The sequence below is a fragment of the Mus musculus genome, chromosome 9 (genome assembly GCF_000001635.26).
Source record: "Mus musculus strain C57BL/6J chromosome 9, GRCm38.p6 C57BL/6J".
NCBI classification, from domain to species: Eukaryota; Metazoa; Chordata; class Mammalia; order Rodentia; family Muridae; genus Mus; species Mus musculus.
Window position 1 is genome coordinate 122,572,149 of NC_000075.6, and position 8,837 is coordinate 122,580,985.

Consider the following 8,837-nt stretch of genomic DNA (forward strand, 5'->3'; position numbering starts at 1 on the left):
CAGGTTCAGCTGCGGTGATCACCCGGCACTGCAGCTAAAGGAGCTGGTTGCACCTTGCGTGCTCCCCCGCCTTCCCTGTGTTCCCCGGCTTTTCCGGGAGGAAAGATGGGGTGCCCATAGCGGGTGGGGCGCGCCGGCTGCCCAGTCGGGCGGTCACGTGTCCCCCTCCCCCTCCTACTGCAGCGGGAGTTCCAATCAGAGCGCGCCAGGGGGCTCCTCCCGGGCAGGAACCACCGGGCTCCGCGGCGCGGGGTGGGCCGCCATCACCTGACCGCCCGCCCCCGCCCCCCGCGAGTAAGGGGCGGTGGTAGCGTCTGCTCGGTTACAAATGGCCCCTCCCGCCCCGCTCGCCCGCTCGCTCGAGCTCGGCGCGGACCCGCCCGGGAGCGCTCCTCGCAGCAGCTGCCCGGGTTCCCACCGCCCTACCGGGCGCGAGCGATCAGACTACCTCGGAGGGCGCGCTCAGACACCCAGATGTCCGGCCACCTCAGTGGGTACCCTCGGCACCCTGTGATCCGACCACCCGCGGAGGCGCGCTAGCCCTCTGGGTGGGCGTGCTGGGCTTCTCTGCGGCGGAAGTCTGGACCACAGATTGTGACTTCTTTTCTAGCAGTAGGTGAGTGCCCAGCGGGAGCGCAGGCATGGGATGCCCTCCTACTGTGTGGGAACCCCGGGATCCTCTAGGGCACAGGAGGTTTGGTGTAATGACTAAGTCAAGCTTGCAGAACAAGTCCGAAGTCACTCGCCTTCTGGGCCTCTTTTTCGAGTTTCCCCAGTCCCTGGTTTGGGAAAGCGCTTTGATTTGAGGAATTCTTGTCTTGAGATACTTGACAAAGGTTGAAAAGACACTCAGATAGGAGCCGGGAGCTCTAGCTAGCTGGCGCAGGCTGGGTACACCCGGCGTGTTTGAATGTGGGGGGCGGGGGCCCTTTTGAGAATCAGCCCTGGGTAGGGCTAGGGCGAAGCCTCTGCGTTGGTCCCGTCACTCTGTCCCCAAAAGCCACTTGAAATGCCAAGGAGAGAAGAAACAGTGGCTGTAGATGTTGCTAACCAGCTAACCCCCTCCGTTTCTGATCTACCCCTGTGCTGCAGGTTATTCTGCCAAGGATGTGTGAGACTTGGAAGCGCCTAGGATACACCATTTTTACTTTATGACTTTTTGGCAGAAAATATGCGTTAAAGTGTTGAATTACGAGGGAAGATGGAGAAAATAACTTAATTCGCGTTTTTGTAAAGTTTTTGTTTTAAATGCAAGGCAGTAGAGATGTAGGTATTTGAGTCATATTTTGCGACTATACTTTTGGCTTTATGGTCCATATGTTCCTTATAACCTTTCAAACAAAACCCTAGGGAAAAAAATAGAAATAAATAAAAACCAAGGTGTGTGTGTGTGTGAGAGAGAGAGAGAGAGAGAGAGAGAGAGAGAGAGAACACAGGACTTCTGGGGAACAGAAGACAACCTCCTTTGATGAGTACAGTGATGGCCAATTTAATTTGTCATGTGCCACTGAAGGGGATGTCAAGCTGATAACATGCAGACTGGAGAGAAAATGAAGTAGGAGTTGCCCCTAGAGGAAGAAATAAGCCCTGATCCAATTACGCTGGGGAGAGAGCTGAAGGCTAGCCCTTCTGCACTGGAGCTGAGTCTTCTCAGTGGAGGTGGAAGGGTGCAGTTTGGGATACAAGCTCTGAATTCAGACACCCAGCAGCATAAAGGTGTGTGTGTGTGTGTGTGTGTGTGTGTGTGTGTGTGTGAGAGAGAGAGAGAGAGAGAGAGAGAGAGAGAGAGAGAGAGAATGGGTGTGTCCAAAGACAGCTCTTACCCATTTACTCTAGCTGCACTTGCTGAAGGGTTGAGAGGTGTGCTGACTCATAAGGCTGCCAGCAGAGCTTAGCACAGTTAGATTTCACTTCTAGACCTTAACCACATTATATATATATATATATATATATATATATATATATATATATATTATAAATATATATAATATATATATATATATATTCATTCTTATCAGTCTCCTCCCTAGGAGATTTTCCTTGGGCTTTTAGATTCACCCCCTTCATTTTGATAACCACCATCTGCACTGGTGCACACATCTCATTTGGCCTGACACAAAGGTTTTCATCTCCCTTGTAACATTAGAAACAGTGACAGTCTTAACCACCCCATTATGTTCAAGGTATTTGTGGAGAATATTGGAAAACCAGAATGTGAACAATTCAGTTTTCTGAACAGCAGAGAATCTCTTTGCCATTACACTGCAAGACCAGGGAGCCCCACCCTTCTTCTGAGTGTCTGCATGACACCAGGGAAGGAACCCTGCAATTGCAGCAGTGCAGGGCGAGGCAGCATCGGGCTCTGTGATGCCTGTGCTCATGTGCACTAATGTTGGAGAGGGGCTTCGACTCCTGTGCAGCCTTCAAAACCTAATATTACTCCACTTCACCTGTCAGCTTCGCAAACCAGTATTTGTAATAACTCTGAGAGGCTGATTTTGTTGGAGAAGACAGAGTGAGAACTGCTTCTAAACTTTAAGGTCGGGGAGGCTGAAAGACACGTCGAGAACAAACATCAAAGGCGTTGGATCTCCTGATAAGATTTCTTAATAAAAATAAGGGTTTGGGTTTTTAGTGTCTTTTTGTTTGTTTGTTTTTTAATGAGGTTTTCAGGTAATATACAGAATAAGCCAGCATGTGTGATAGTTAAGCATCCGGTATCTTCATGAGAACAGGAAGAAGAAATAAATGGATGCACTAGCCCTTTACTGCAAGCTCCACCAAGAAGAACTGAGTCAGGACATGCCACATATGATTAGAGGAAGCCACCTCTGCAAAGACAAGATTTCAAATCTATAGGAAAGAGTATTATAAGCCCTTTGAAGAAAGAGGCGTTCTGAATTCATAATTCCTAATTCTCACTGCCACCGTCTGTGTATCATCCGCACAGACAGCAGGGCTGACCAAGAAGAAGAGAAATTTAAATCATTTTTACTTTCTTTAAAAAAATTTTTTCTCTAGAAAGATGCCCATTTGGCTACCTACCATCCATTCTTAAAGTAGATACGTTATTTAAAAGGAAGAAAAAGACATTTCTCACCTGACAGCTAGAATGAGATAGCACATTTCCAGATCTGGCTGGACCTGTTAGCACTTACCTCAGCCATTATTCCGAGTGAAAATTGCATGTTTCTTTTTAAAGCGATAATTTAAGTTCAAAGCTCCTTCTGTCCCCCCAACACACACACCTTCCCCCTTACATTATCTTCCCCTCTTTTAAATCTACAAAACACAACTACAAATCCCAGCACCTTGAAGGCTTTGAGTCCCTGGAACAAGCAATCAGGTAAATTGTCTGTGATTGCAGGTCATTCTAAAACTCAAATCGATTTCAGTAGCTTCAGGATTCACAAGGGCAGATCCTGGCTCTAGCGCTCAGTTTCAGGATTCACAAGGGCAGATCCTGGCTCTAGCGCTCAGCTTGGATGCTAGTGCCTGGGCAGCCATGCTTCAGAGAGTCTTTTCCTAAGACATCAGTAATTATCTGAGGAAGCTGGCACTGTCTACTTGCTTGCTGTTGATTTTACTGTGAGAAGGTTCCAGAATATTACTGCCTTGAGTTCCTACAGTAGATATATAAACTGCATTGTGTGAGGAACATTCCAGAACATCTCAATGAAGCCAGCGACCTGGCTGAATTAACACCTGCCCTGCTAAAGCATGCCAGCAAATCTCAATCAATCTCTCTCTCTCTCTCTCTCTCTCTCTCCCCCCCCCCCCCCAGAGAGATGTTGCTAATGAACACATCTTTTTCAGGACATTGGAGGAAATTAAAGGACAAAGGGAGGGGGCGCCTGATATCTGACTTAGAGTGGGCCTCTGGAAATCTTTCTCATCTGCCCACGTCACATCATACCTGAATTTATAAGTGGTTTGATGAAAACCCAATTTGCAAATCAGCCATTTCAGGGAATTTTAGATTTTTTATGTATTTGAAATTTAATACATTTTTATTCTCTCTCTCTCTCTCTCTCTCTCTCTCTCTCTCTCTCTCTCTCGCATGTGTGAGTATGTGCATGCTCGAGTGCGTGTGCATGTGTGTGTGTGTGTGTGTGCAAGAGTGTGTCTGACAGTAAAAAGTAGCTTTACTTTAAAAACCTGAAAACTGGGTGTGGTGGCACATACAGCACTCTTGAAAGACTAAAAAGCAGAGCAAGGAGGATTCATGTTCAAGACCAGACCTTGCCTTCAAAACAAACAAACAAACAAACAAACAAACAAACAAAACACAGATGCTGCAAGCCAGCACTCCCCACCCCAACATTTGGAATTGCAGCTCCTTTCATTTGAAATGACATTAAATCGTTGCACAGATATTTCTGCAGGATTCAAGAATGCGCCTTGCGTGCACATTCTGTCAAATGCACTCGCATCCCACACAGATGAATTTACTGCTCAGGGTTAGTTGATTTTCATTTTGAGGAGACTCTGGGGTTGTCAGAAGCATTTTTATTTGTGTCTTTCAGTAGAAATTAGGTTCTGATTCCATTTAGCTGGGCTATCTCTGGACCATCAAGACCCTCCGACTTTTTTCAGTGTCTCAAAATGTCTTTTTTTTTTTTAGGATGCTAATTTGAAAGCTTGGGGTCAAAATACTGTGGGTAGCTTTGCTCAGATGCAGCTCAGATGCAGCTCATCTGCTAGGGTCAGACTGCTTGTTCTCCGACACTCACAGATTTGCAGACAACCCTAACTGCTAATGTTCTGGCTGTTTTGGTCTTGCAGGTGTTGACTGGTCCGACTGCTGCCCTTCTGCCCAAGAGTAGTTCAAACTGTAAGTTCAGCAAACTAAATAATTAAATATTGATAGTTTTAGAGATCTATACTGATTTTCCAGTCTGTCTACTCAAGATTCCGGCTTCCTAAGAGGGGAGCGAGGGTGGAGACCATCGCCTGGAGGGGTGTGTGACATGGGGACATTTATTGACAACCCAGCAGTATGACTTTCTATGAACTGCTTAGGCCATTGCAGCCATTGGCCCGCTTCCTTCTGAGCTCTTTCTTGCTACATTGTAATACTACGTGAAGCTTCGTTGTAGCTTTTGACTGACTTCCTTCTGAGCTCTTCTTTGCTACATTGTAATGCGACATGAAGCTTTGGCATCTGGGTAATGCTGAATTGGTATTTCCCAGATGTCTTTTTCTTTCTGGATAGCCTTGTGTGCTCTCATATCTTGGTTCAAGCAGATGGCTCTTAATATGTAGATACCTCCAGATCCAGGAGCTGAATTCTTTGGGGTCGGATGAAATTCTGTGGTTAGCAATTTAACGTATACACTAGCCAAAATGTCGGCTCTCAGCTGACGAAGGCTGTGCTTATAGAATACTATACTAGTAGCTTATAAAATGGAATGTATTAAAGTACCCAACAAAGAGGCTGCATAGGGCAAGACTTTACAGACTTCCTGGGACTGGTTCTGCCTTCTCTACCTTATGGGGTGTCAAGTGCTTCCAAATGTGACTCTTTAAGCAAGGGGGATTATCTGTGCTCTGAAGGGATTGGTGCTGGGAGAGACACACTGCTGCTTCATAGGCTTTGACATGTAACTTAAAATATTTTTTAAAAATTCTCTGGCACTTAATGCCTTCTGCCAGTGGCTGGGCTCTGAAAAGCTGGTTTTTAATAGAAAAAACATTTCTCTTATCTTAGCTTCTCTCTTGTTTTTCTACCATCCTGTGTCTGCCTCCTTGTCTAAACCACAAATTTCTATATCATTCACTTCACTTAGAAATACCACTTCCATTTTATTCCTCTGTAGCTTATTGCTAGAGCTGCTAATAGACTTTCAACACAAATAGTGTATTGATCACTGAAATCTCTTTCGAGCTTGACTGAATATACATAATGGGGTGTCAATCGGAGGAAAATCTCATAATAAATGGCAGGCGACTTATATTCATGAGAAAAATGTCTTGGGCAGCACACAAAATATCATGCCTACTGTAGCATGACAGGCTCGCCTCACCGGTCCCGGCCGGTCTCTGTGCATTCATGGTGGGTGTTTAATAGGGAAGGCAGGGTTAGAATGCCACGTTCCTGAGTCTTTCCTTTGTTTGTGTGAGAGGCATTTTGTACACTCCACAGAGTATAAACATCTTCTAGAAGCACCGCCAGCAAGAAAGATCTTTTATACCTGAGGAATTCATAAATTGCAAACAAATCTGTTTAAGTTGATGTATATTTAAAATCAGCTACTGATTTATGCAGTCCATATTTTTAAATTTTTTACCATGTGTGTACCAGGGCATACACACACTGTATGCAAATATTTTCAATGCATGTATGGGAACACACAGTATATTTAGAAAGAAGCCTGTTTTACATAAATTATTTTTAAGAGAAACCCAACAGAGGAATAGCCATGCATTAGGAAAGCCACATTTTAATCTCTCCACCCCACCCCCCTTTAAGCTTGCTGTTGGATGGTATGTGAAGGAATTTTATTTTTATAATTTTATATGAAATTCTGCTTTTCCTACCAGAAGTCTTGAATTATTTCTGCAAACCCATTACTGGAGAGGCTGAGGCAGGAGGGTAGCAGTGAGTTCAATGACAGCCTAGGCTGCAGTGTGAAGCCTCGTGTCAAAAAGTTGAATTTCCAGCCTTGATGGCCAACACCTTTAATTACAGCTCTTGGGAAGCAGAAGCAGGGGAGATCTTGATGAGTTCCAGGTCAGCCAGAGCTACTGAGCTGGTGAGACCTCATCCCAAACCAAAACAAAATGGTCAATCAATACAAAGGACAGGGATGGCTGGGTCCCAGGATCTTGCTATCCAGCAAGCCTGGTTTACTTGGCAGACTACAAGCCAAGGAAAGACTCTGTCTCAAAAACCAAGGAAGATAACACCTGAGGACAACAGCTGGGATTAACCCTTTAACCCTCACACTCTAAGGCATGCACATGCACATGCACCTACATAAACACGCACCTACACACACGCACAGTACTAATAATAATACATATTGCTCTTCCTGATAGAGTAGTCTTTGAAAAACTAAGTGTGCTCAGTGAGAAGGGACCTTCAGGGTGGTACCATCAGTTGGGTGATGGTAGGCATTTCTGGCAGGGTCTGGTTCCTTTATGCACTGACTTGGCAACTGTGGCTGCTGGTTGTCTATATAGAATCCTGCTACCGAGGGATCATAGGAGGTCCACAGCATTAGCTGGCACACTGCTCCGCCCCATGACAGACCAGAGTGTGGTGTTTTCTCAATCGATTGGGTGAGATACAGCCCAGTTATATCGGATATGCCACCTCTTCTCTAAGCAAATGGAGCCAATGACTTTTGACATTGCCAAAAATCAAATTTTGTTTTTTTAAATATAATAACTCAGCATATGCATGCATGCATGCTCGGTGGTGAACATACCACAGTGTGCTGTGGAAGGCAAAAGACAGCTTGTGGAAGTCAGTTCTCTCCTTCCACCATATGAGTTGCAGGGACCAAACTCAGGTAGGCAGGCTTGGCTGCAAGTTCTGATATGCTGTGGATGACGGGGGTGGGGAAGGCATGCAAAAAAGAAATTGATGTTTAGAGAGATGGCTCAGTAGATAAGAGCACTTGCCACATGACCATGAGATGCCAGCACATATATAACAAGCTGGACATGATCATATGTACACCTGTAACTTCCGTACTCGGTGTGGACAGAGACAGGAGGACCATTGAGGCTTGTGAGCTGCCAGCCTATCTCCAGGTTCAGTGGGAAAGCCTCCATAGAGGAGGATGCTGGGCACACATATGCACCCCACACTCGGTATCATCACCCTGTAAATAGATGTCTGTTTCTGCTTCTTAGAGCATTTAAGATGTTTTAACGTGTGATGTGGTGTGGTTTTTCATGGTCTCCACCTCAGGAGGCATTTATATTAGTCGGTGTACCAATGAGGGCAGGTAAGGCTGCTGAGGTATAGACTTGACATTCAGCTCCAACCTTCCCTCCCCATAGCAAGAACTTGCACCGTTTCCCCTGCTGCTTTGAGGAAATGTTTTTCCCTTGTTTTTATTGTTTTAAGTTTTTAGATAGCAAGTGGATGGGGTACAAAGTTTGCTGAGAAAATGGATTACCAGAAAGCTGGTATTTAGACATTCAGGGATGTGCATTATGGGTAAGCTTCCCTTACTGTTAAATGATTACTATAAAATATGCCTGATGAATAATCTACATATATTATTATGCATGTCAGTAGCTTGGTTCCAATTAAGAACTGTATACGGTGTGTGTGGCTTTCCAGAGTCAGTCAGCTGCATAGTTTATACTTGGAGACTATGCTGGTGTGGTTTTATGAAAGGTAAGTTTAAACTCAGCTGTAAGAACAAGCCTCATGAATTTTAACCTGCAGAGAAGTACATATGCAAAAGTTGGAAGAAAACTGGGACTTCTTGGATGTCTGCGATGAAAGAGAAAATTAAATCCTAGAGAAAGGAAACTTGGAAAGAAAAAAAAAATATTCCCAAAGAATTTGAGTAAGAAATCTGCATTTGTAGACCTTGCTTGTCTTGGATGTTGGGTGGTTTACTGGTGTATCTCACTAAAATGGGCCAGAAAAGAATTAAATGGTTTTTCCCATGGACTTGTTGTCATGGGCTGTAGCACTGGACTCCCGTGGTACATTACTCGCTGGATACATTTTCTCATTGAAAAACATTAACATATCTTTTGGCTACATACTATCCAGTTTGGTAATATAAATAAACACACTACTTAAATACATTATTTTCTTGCCAGTTTTAAACCTATACTTAGACTACAGTTTTAAACTTATACTTAGA

At 44.6% G+C, this 8,837-nt stretch overlaps 1 long non-coding RNA gene across 1 annotated transcript; it reads left to right on the forward strand.

Annotated features, from left to right (window-relative positions):
* Positions 1–352: 352 nt before the first annotated feature.
* On the forward strand, positions 353–8,499 carry 9530059O14Rik (RIKEN cDNA 9530059O14 gene). The gene is made up of 2 exons (NR_015610.2): positions 353–616; positions 4,786–8,499. It is a non-coding gene; the product is annotated as an RIKEN cDNA 9530059O14 gene (long non-coding RNA).
* The last annotated feature ends 338 nt before the right edge of the window (positions 8,500–8,837 follow it).